The sequence below is a fragment of the Limulus polyphemus genome, unplaced genomic scaffold (assembly GCF_000517525.1).
Source record: "Limulus polyphemus unplaced genomic scaffold, Limulus_polyphemus-2.1.2 Scaffold3005, whole genome shotgun sequence".
In the NCBI taxonomy this organism is placed as follows: domain Eukaryota; kingdom Metazoa; phylum Arthropoda; class Merostomata; order Xiphosura; family Limulidae; genus Limulus; species Limulus polyphemus.
Window position 1 is genome coordinate 6975 of NW_013668615.1, and position 9235 is coordinate 16209.

General features: G+C 32.0%; 1 protein-coding gene across 3 annotated transcripts in view; it reads left to right on the forward strand.

Moving 5' to 3' along the window:
• The first annotated feature begins 1805 nt into the window (after positions 1-1805).
• The window catches only part of LOC106468431 (Na(+)/H(+) exchanger protein 7-like), an 81408-nt gene continuing 73978 nt past the window's right edge, over positions 1806-9235 (forward strand). Inside the window, exon 1 of one of the 3 annotated variants that reach the window (XM_022396759.1) lies at positions 1806-1908. The gene's annotated coding sequence lies outside the window, so the exon portion shown is untranslated. Of the gene's footprint in view, positions 1909-1953; positions 1976-2581; positions 2785-9235 lie in introns of those variants that run through there. The other 2 variants (XM_022396760.1, XM_013928858.2) reach the window with 2 other exon arrangements.

A 9235-nucleotide genomic window follows, 5' to 3' on the forward strand; every position in this document is an offset into this window, starting at 1 on the left:
CCCCACGGCTGAAAGGGCGAGCATGTTTGGTGGGACGGTGATGATACAGTGTTACTTCAACTTTTGAAAAAAATTACTTTCAAACTTTTCCCCTGGAAGTTATAAAGGGATCATAGTATATTTCGACAAAAAAGTAAAGTTAGGTTTGTGTTATCATTGTTTTTATTATATATTTTGAATTTTTTACGCAATTTTGTTGTTTTTAGTTAAATCATTTATTCACCGAATAACTGGTTCACATTTTCTGAAAAGTCTTCAAGTGAATTTTCTACATACAAAATTGTTTCTGGTGATGAAAATGACAAAAAAAACTGAGATTTTAGGGTCATAGTACCATCCAGAAGGGGCTGATTTTCCGTCTTCATCTTCTAATGGGGGTTCTTATAATTTTGTTATTTTTTTCTGGAGAGGTTTAAATATAATTCGTTAGTCTATTCGGCTTGGTTTCTTTTGTTTCCTACCGGAGTCTTTGATTTGACAGCCTGATCATTTATGTTTTTTAAATGCACACAGTTGAATAATTTTATCTGACTTGACATTATTTGGGAATAGATTTTTGTTTGTTTGTTTGTTTGTAATTAAGCACAAAGCTACACAATGGGCTATCTGTGCTCTGCCCATCACGGATATCGAAACCCGGATTCTAGCGTTGTAAGTCCACAGACATACCGCTGTGCCACTGGGGGGGGCTTGGGAATAGATTCAATAGAAATCAGCATAGAGAAAATTCCAGTAAGTACTTTTTTTAATTAACGTTTATTTTATTTTTACATGATTTTAAGTGATGGAATTTTCTGTTTTAATATCGAAAATTCTTGGTCGTAAGCCTTAAGCTATCAAAGCGTCTCAGCAGCGTTGTAAAATTCTATTATCCCTAATGCAAAATTTTGCAGCCATTTCAAATGGGCTGAAGAAAGTATGTAAAAATCAATAAAGCCTGTGGATATTTCTCCATCATCATTAGGTGAAGCTTTTTTTCAAATTTCATTTACGATTGTCTTTATAATATAAAGAGAATATAAAATGGACCTACACTGGTAGTTTTTGTGTGAAACAGAAACAAGGAATATTAATAAGTAGTATGACATATAGATTACAAATTAGTGAAGCATTAATATAGATCTAATAAAGCAAAACATTTAACTCGACTGTTAGGCTTAAAATGCTTCAAAAAATTAATTTATTAAAGTGTTGTTAACAGAAAAACGTGCATTCCTAGTATTTGCCTGAATATTAACGTTGCTAAATAAATGGTTAGCATAAAGTGGATTGAGGGGAAAATGAGAGTCTTACTTTATTCTGTGATGAGATTTTAAAACTCCTACAGTAACCTCTAAGTAATGTTATTAGAAGTAGAAGATGATAATGTAATGATTAATGCTGAAAAGAATAATTAAATCCAACGTTTAACTAAAGATTTTAGACAATGTATTATGAAGACCTCTCATGACTTTTTTTATTGACAGAACTTTTGGCTACTGTATTTTTTATTTCATTAGAAAGGTTTGTTTTTTAATTCAGAAACAAATATTTTTTTAGAAAACATTAGTGGTAGAGTCCTAATACTTGAATATGATAAAAAATCTTAGCTGCATGTTATACATCTACAGCTATTACAATATATATATATATATATAACACACATATATGTTCCTATAAACTATATTCTTCATGTTGACATTTAGATGTTGGTTAGAGGGCGCATGACGTTAACATCAAGTAAGTTTGTGAAAGTAGACCTAGAATATTCTAAATTGACGTCACGATAATCCAGAGCATTTCTAGAATGTCTAGAACAAGGATTAGATATAGAACTTGTAAGTCATTCAGTAAGCTTGCAGATTGACTCAATGAATCAAAGATAGAGTTAAGAAGACAGAGTTGTTGTCAACGGATAAAGTGAATCAGGCAATGTGTTTTTCTGAAGTATTTTGATCTGTCTTAGATATAACATATTTTGAGTTACTTTGTAAAAGTAAGTTGATTTTTTTTTACGTTAGTGTAGTGCAGTTAGTGTCATTCGTAAACGTGACTTAAAACTAAAAGTTACCACAGTGTTCAAGCGTGTAAAAAGGTAAAGTGAGAAATAGTGATTTATTATTGCATAAGTGGACTGGCTGGACGTTGAATTACTTTCACCAGATATTTTAAAATAATTCGCCAACGAAAGAACAACGTTGCAATAAGATAGATATGAATTTAACTTCTTACCCCTACTGTGATAAATTATAAATAATCAAGGTCCACGTACGGATCTGGTTATTTTTAATTTATTATGAGCTGAAGCTGACAGAGCACTTGTGGGAATATATATATGTACACACACATAGCACTTTTCTCACAACCATTGCTATGTGCTGTCTTTAACTTTAAGAATAGTTCTGTATAAGATACTGTTACAATATAAATTCGAGAGCAGAGCGTTAATTAGTTTGACTATTTTAAGCCTTCAGTATTTTTGCCTAAGGTTTAACTGCCAGCATGTGCTCCATCCAATTGCGTTTAACCAAACATTAACATTTTTGTTTTTTTATATATACAGACACCCCTTACAAGAGAAATGGCACGCCTCGATCTCGCGACTGAGAGAACGTACAGCTTTCAGAGTCAGTTGACTACATGCTCTCTCGTATTAGTTGCATCTAATCTATTAGAGGATTGTTTACAGCGTACATTACGCGATCAGTAGTCAGAGGAAATAATATCTGTACAATCGGAAAATTAGAGTAGACTTAGCTAATATAATAACAGCTAGTTACCACAAGTTTGGGAAAACAGAATTAGGTAAGACGATGTAGCTTTTATTTATATTATATGTTTGGCTGTTAAACTTTTTGCAATAAAGAAATAATTATTATAATTTAAAAACTGTCTATACAATTTCAATGTTGCATGTGCAGTATAATAGTGATGATAGGAATACTATATTAAAAATATAATATATGAGGATCTGAGCCCAGCTAACAAAGTGCATGGATTTATCACATATACGAAAAATCACGTCAGTGTGGAACTTGGATAGAAAGAGAAAGTAAGAAATATATATACGAGTAATAAGGGCAGGAACTGTGAATACATTCTGATGAAGTTTTGATACTGTAGTGAAGAAGAAATAATTAAAGCAGACATTATTTATATATATATATATATATTAATGCGTTAACATTTATGATGAGTTTTGTTAATATTAGCTACTTTTAAATTAATATTAAACGATAAAATAAACTAACTTTAATATGGCATGGTACTTTCAGACAAAAACGTTTATTACGTATACTACATACATCATGTTCTTTTCACTTTCATATTGCACGAACACTTGAAATTGAACCTTACTAGAAACGTCTGATAAAACAATTACATAAACATGTTAGAGAGGTCATCTCCATTGCTAGTTGGTGTACGAACACTTGAACTTGAACCTTATTAGAAACGTCTGATGAAACAATTACATAAACATGTTACAGAGGCCATCTCCATTGCTAGTTGGTGTACGAACACTTGAAATTGAACCTTATTAGAAACGTCTGATAAAACAATTACATAAACATGTTAAAGAGGCCATCTCCATTGCTAGTTGGTGTACGAACACTTGAAATTGAACCTTACTAGAAACGTCTGATAAAACAATTACATAAACATGTTAGAGAGGTCATCTTCGTTACTAGATGGTGTACGAACTCTTCTTGTGGCTGTATAACTTACATATCAATGAATGCAGTCGATAAACTGTATTTGATGTGATACAGTATATTTTTAATAAATAAACAAGATTTAAAAATATTGTGTCATTTGTGTCACATCTGTTGAACACCGTTGTGCATGAAATATGACACAAGATGATTATTATTATTACACTATTTCTTGGATTAATTTATGTTCAATGGACTTATAAGAAAATATCTAAACAGGTTTGATTGAATGAAAAGAGCGACATTTAAAACCTTGATAACCTTATTTTGATTATTTTTTATTGACATTGGTGGTAAAATCGCTCAGCGCGAACATGACAAACATCAACTGAGTTTCGTCTAGCAAGGACTCTGTTTACTCTCCTATTGTTAGAAATACCGTCTGTTTTTCTGATATTGTTACAAATACTGTCTACTCCTATCCTGTTGTTACAAATACCGTCTACTTCTTTCCTATTATAACAAATACTGTCTACTCCTGCCCTGTTGTTACAAATACCGTTTACTTCTCTCCTATTATAACAAATACTGTCTACTCCTATCCTGTTGTTACAAATACCGTCTACTTCTCTCCTATTATAACAAATACTGTCTACTCCTATCCTGTTGTTACAAATACCGTCTACTTCTCTCCTATTATAACAAATACCGTCTACTCCTATCCTGTTGTTACAAATACCGTCTACTTCTCTCCTATTATAACAAATACTGTCTACTCCTATCCTGTTGTTACAAATACCGTCTACTTCTTTCCTATTATAACAAATACTGTCTACTCCTGCCCTGTTGTTACAAATACCGTCTACTTCTCTCCTATTATAACAAATACTGTCTACTCCTGCCCTGTTGTTACAAATACCGTCTACTTCTCTCCTATTATAACAAATACTGTCTACTCCTGCCCTGTTGTTACAAATACCGTCTACTTCTCTCCTATTATAACAAATACCGTCTACTTCTTACTATCGCTCTGTCTACAAGTTTTTACATCTTGTTGATATGGGTATTTTTATTATTATTCTTTGGGCATTAACAATATGAGCCTTTTTTGCGATTGAGTTTTATCTCTTAAATAGTTAAAGTAAAAACACAATTCGTACAAAGAAAATATCAATCACTTTTAACAGGATTTTAGGCAATTTTTGTGTACTTTCTGTCATTTTTGAAAATAAAACGTTTATATCCTTATTGAACCTTTTCTCAAGCCACCCCCGCCCACCAGTGGCTCAGCGGTAATTCTGATGGCTTATAGTACTAAAAATCAGGTTTCGATACACGTGGTTGGCTCAGCACGTATAGCCCATTGTGTAGCTTTGTGCTTGACGATATATAAACAAATCCTTGAGGCATTGCAAAGATCGTTTAAGTATGACATCCACACTACAAGTTAAATTCAATAAACAACTAGACTAATATAATCACAATGCTTATTGACTGTCCCCAGGTGGTTCAGCGGTAAAAATACGGACTTGCATTCCCTGCGGTGTGAAGATGGTGCATTGTGTAGCTTTGCACAAAGGAAACAAAGTAGCAGCTTATTGTTAAACAATAATATGTGCATAAGTTATTAAAGATCACTTTAATCAATAAACATTCTTTATTTGTTATGACTTGTCAGAAGCGAGTACGTTAGTTCTCCCACAAATAATTTATTGAACGTACGGTTAGTATTCTGTTCTGTTTTAAAAGTTTACAAATCTTAAGAACGCCATGTCAGTTTTTTCTTTCTTTCAGTAAACCTTTAAATTACACTTTGATGTGTCTATTTTGAAGATAAATTATGTTTCCAAAAACACCTAAAACTTAATTGTGGCCGATGGGACAGCGTTAAGTCTACGGACTTACAACGCTAAAATCAAGGGTTCGATTTCCCGCGGTGGACACAGCAAATGGCCCAATGTGGCTTTGCTTTAAAAACAGACAAACAAACACTCATTAGAAAAATCTCGTGATAAGTGATCATTACTACCTGAATGAACACAGTAAATATTTAAACGGTTTTGTGATAAGTGATCATTACTACCTGAATGAACACTGTAAATATTTAAACGGTTTTTCGAGCGGGTTTTTTTTCAATCATTGGAACATCCTTGCTCGGCGACTTCAATAAAATAGGCATTCCTCCAGTCATTCGTATATTCAAAAAATAGACCAAATCCCTTAACGTGCATTTTTCCTTTTATTATTTACACCAGAGACTGGCCAAACAGTAGTTAAGAAGAGGTGCTTGTTTTATTTTTAGCCAGAGGGTAACTTCTTTGAACTAATAATAGCAAGCGGAAAATATTGTATCATTTTAACGAGTTAAAATATATTAAAAAAACAATATTGAAGTAATAAAAAAATAACCGCCATAACATCAGTCCTTCTGCAATATTCTAGAAGCTTCAACAATTAAAAGTACATAAAACTACTGTAATACTGGGCAACTTGGACGGTTTTTATTACGTCCTCTACTGTTTAAATAAATTAGTGACTTTTTGTTTGTCATAATATTTTGCTTAATCGATATTGAGATGAAAGGCTTTATGGGGTTCATTTTATTACCTAATACTTATATTTATTTTGTTTGTTTCATTTTTTAAGTTACGTTTGCAATCTTATCAGAGCCGTTGTTTTATTTTTCAAACAATGAAGTTATGTATCTGTCATTGTTGAGTGTTAGGTTTGAAAAGTAGTCATAAGACATTACATAGATAGTTATGAACATTTAAGAAAAACTTTTACGGAGTGTATTGATATTGTTTTAACGTATTTTATCGTTGTGCTGGTTCTTTTGAATTACTTAATAAAAATATTACCAGATCCAGTCCAGGTAACGATAATAAATTTATTTATTTATTCAATAAATATTTGCTATGGCCACATTCACTTTTATACAAGCTGTAGTCCTAAGTTTGCAAACAACGTTTCAATAGAAACTACGATACTAAGTTTACCCACAACTAAATTACAAATATAATTACTTACATAATTTCTTTGCTAGTAGACGCAATAACTGTGACTACTAACATTGAATAATTTATTTGACACTGAACTGAATCACTCATTGAATACTTAATAACTAATTACTCATGAACTGCTCAACTTCAGAGACTCCTCATTCACTGATTACTAGTATATATTTATATATATAGGTATACTAGACCACCCCTGACCCTTTGGGTCACCCACTATTCAGAGGTTATGAAGAATTCAACCTAATTTCAATGTTGCACCGAAATGAAGGTTTATTTTGAGATAATGTAATTAAATATTTAACTCTATTCGTGTTATTCATAATTCAAGAAAAGATATTTGATTGTTGATCGGGAGTAATAGGAAAGACCATTTAATTTTTCAAAAAAGTGAAGTCAGAGTTTTCAGATATTGTGATGAATTAGTTCATTATGTTGTGGTCTTTCTCTTAAACCTTCTACAAATAAGAAACAGTAACACTTTATTTTTTCTTCGAATTACCTACATAACCAAGGCACATTATTGAGAAATTCTTCAAGATCTTGTTTTTGTCATCTTACGCCTTTTAATGAAGATTGGAACATTGACAGGAAAATAGATTTGAACGAAGAATTTTCGTAAAAGTAGTGTGATATAAAATTACTCATGCTAGAAATTTTCATAAAAGTGACCCGAAAACGGCGCTAACTCGATAACCCGTGGCCCGATTTTAACGAAACTTGTTTTATTCTGGTTTATATTCTCATTTCTATTCTCGATTCATTACAAATATTCGCCATTTTGCGCCATTTTTGCTGTATTTAATTACAGACAAGCAAACAAACAATTTCAGATTTTAGTAGTATATATATATGTCGTACCCTTGTTTCAACATACGTAATGCGCCCTATAGTAAACATCTAAATTCAAACATATAAATATAGCTTACAACAATATGTTGAAGAGTTTTTTGTTGACTGCTGCTATCTGGTTTGGAGACGTGATGAAGAATTCAGCACAGAGCCTGATGTCTAGTCTCTAAATAAAACTGGAGTAGTTTATGAGAAACTATTCAAAATATATTAATATTATTTCCTAAAACAAGTTAAAGCCAACCACGTTAATTAAAATAAGTGCCACTCTACAAAAATAAAATCAATGTTGATTTGACGAGTGTAGAATAGGAATGACGTTAATCAGGCCTTTATCCAACGCTTTTGTGAGGAAAAATGTCAAAATTCTTCAATCCAGTTTCAACACTTCGTGACTTATGAAACTAACACTGTATGTGTAAAATATATTTTTAACAAAATTTGAATAACAAAATTTACCATTTAATTTGTTGTAAAGCACTTCTGCCACTTTTGGGAAAGTTAGTGATTACAAGATTACATTTAATGTGTCCTTAGAAACTTTGGACAACTTGTAATGAGTTCAGAAACACATTCAGGTAACTTATAATGCACATTAACCAGTGTTAAGGACAAACTATGCTATTAAAAAAAAGTAGTTCGTAAAATTGTGTGGAATGAGTAATGATTTTTACTTTTGTGTCAAAAGTATGCAATATTTTTGTATAATGTGATTAAATGAGAGTAATAATTCTATGTGCAAAGATAAACTGTAGGAAAACAAAAACTTGCTCGAACATGTGAACTCAGAAAAGTCTTTTGTGTTTTACGAAACGTTCCAACCTCTAGCATTTACCAATCCAGATTTGAAGCCCTCCAGTGGCACAGCAGCATGTCTGTGGACTTACAATGCTAGAAACCGGGTTTCGATACCCGTGGTGGTCAGAGCACAGATAGCCCATTGTGTAGCTTTGTGCTTAACTACAAAACAAACAAACCAGCTTTGAAACAAAATCATATATCGAAATCTGGAAGTTCTATTTAAGTGCATTTCTTTGTTTTTATTTTGTTGTTAAGCAGAAAACTACACAATGGGTTACCTGTTTTAATAGCCATCAAGAGTATCGAAGCCCGAGTTTTAGCGTTTTAAGCCTTCTTACTTGCCACTGAGCCACCAAGAGGCTAAAAACGTTTCAAAACTGTAGAATGATTCATGTTTGTTTTTATTATTATTTTACATGTCATTGAATTAACGGATTTTCTGTATACTGTATCATCTGAACATTTACGAAAACCTTAAAGAGTCGATCAGTGTGTATTTTTCTAATCAAAAACACCTTATGTGTGAAAAAAGTGCGGCAAAAAAGAAGAATTGAACGTGTGACGTAAATGAATGAAATCAAAACTGGCGACCAATCTGGTAGCTTCACTTATAGCATTGATAAGAATTTTACAGCAAATATTCATTCATTAGTTAGCCAGGCTGCATTGTTCGTTCAACTTGGAGCATGATGGTGGGTCAAAACAAAATACACAGCCTAGATAACTACTGAGCTCGAAATTTCATATTTTTTTAGACCCAAATACAGCTTAGTTAGTAAGCTTGATAAATTATAGTGGAATTCTGTGGTATAATATAGTATGTTATTACTTTTGGGTTATTTAAAATGTGTATATATATATATAAAACCTAAAATAAAAATTTTTACCACATCTTCCATGTGTAAAATTTCATAAGGCTTAGCTAACCCACGA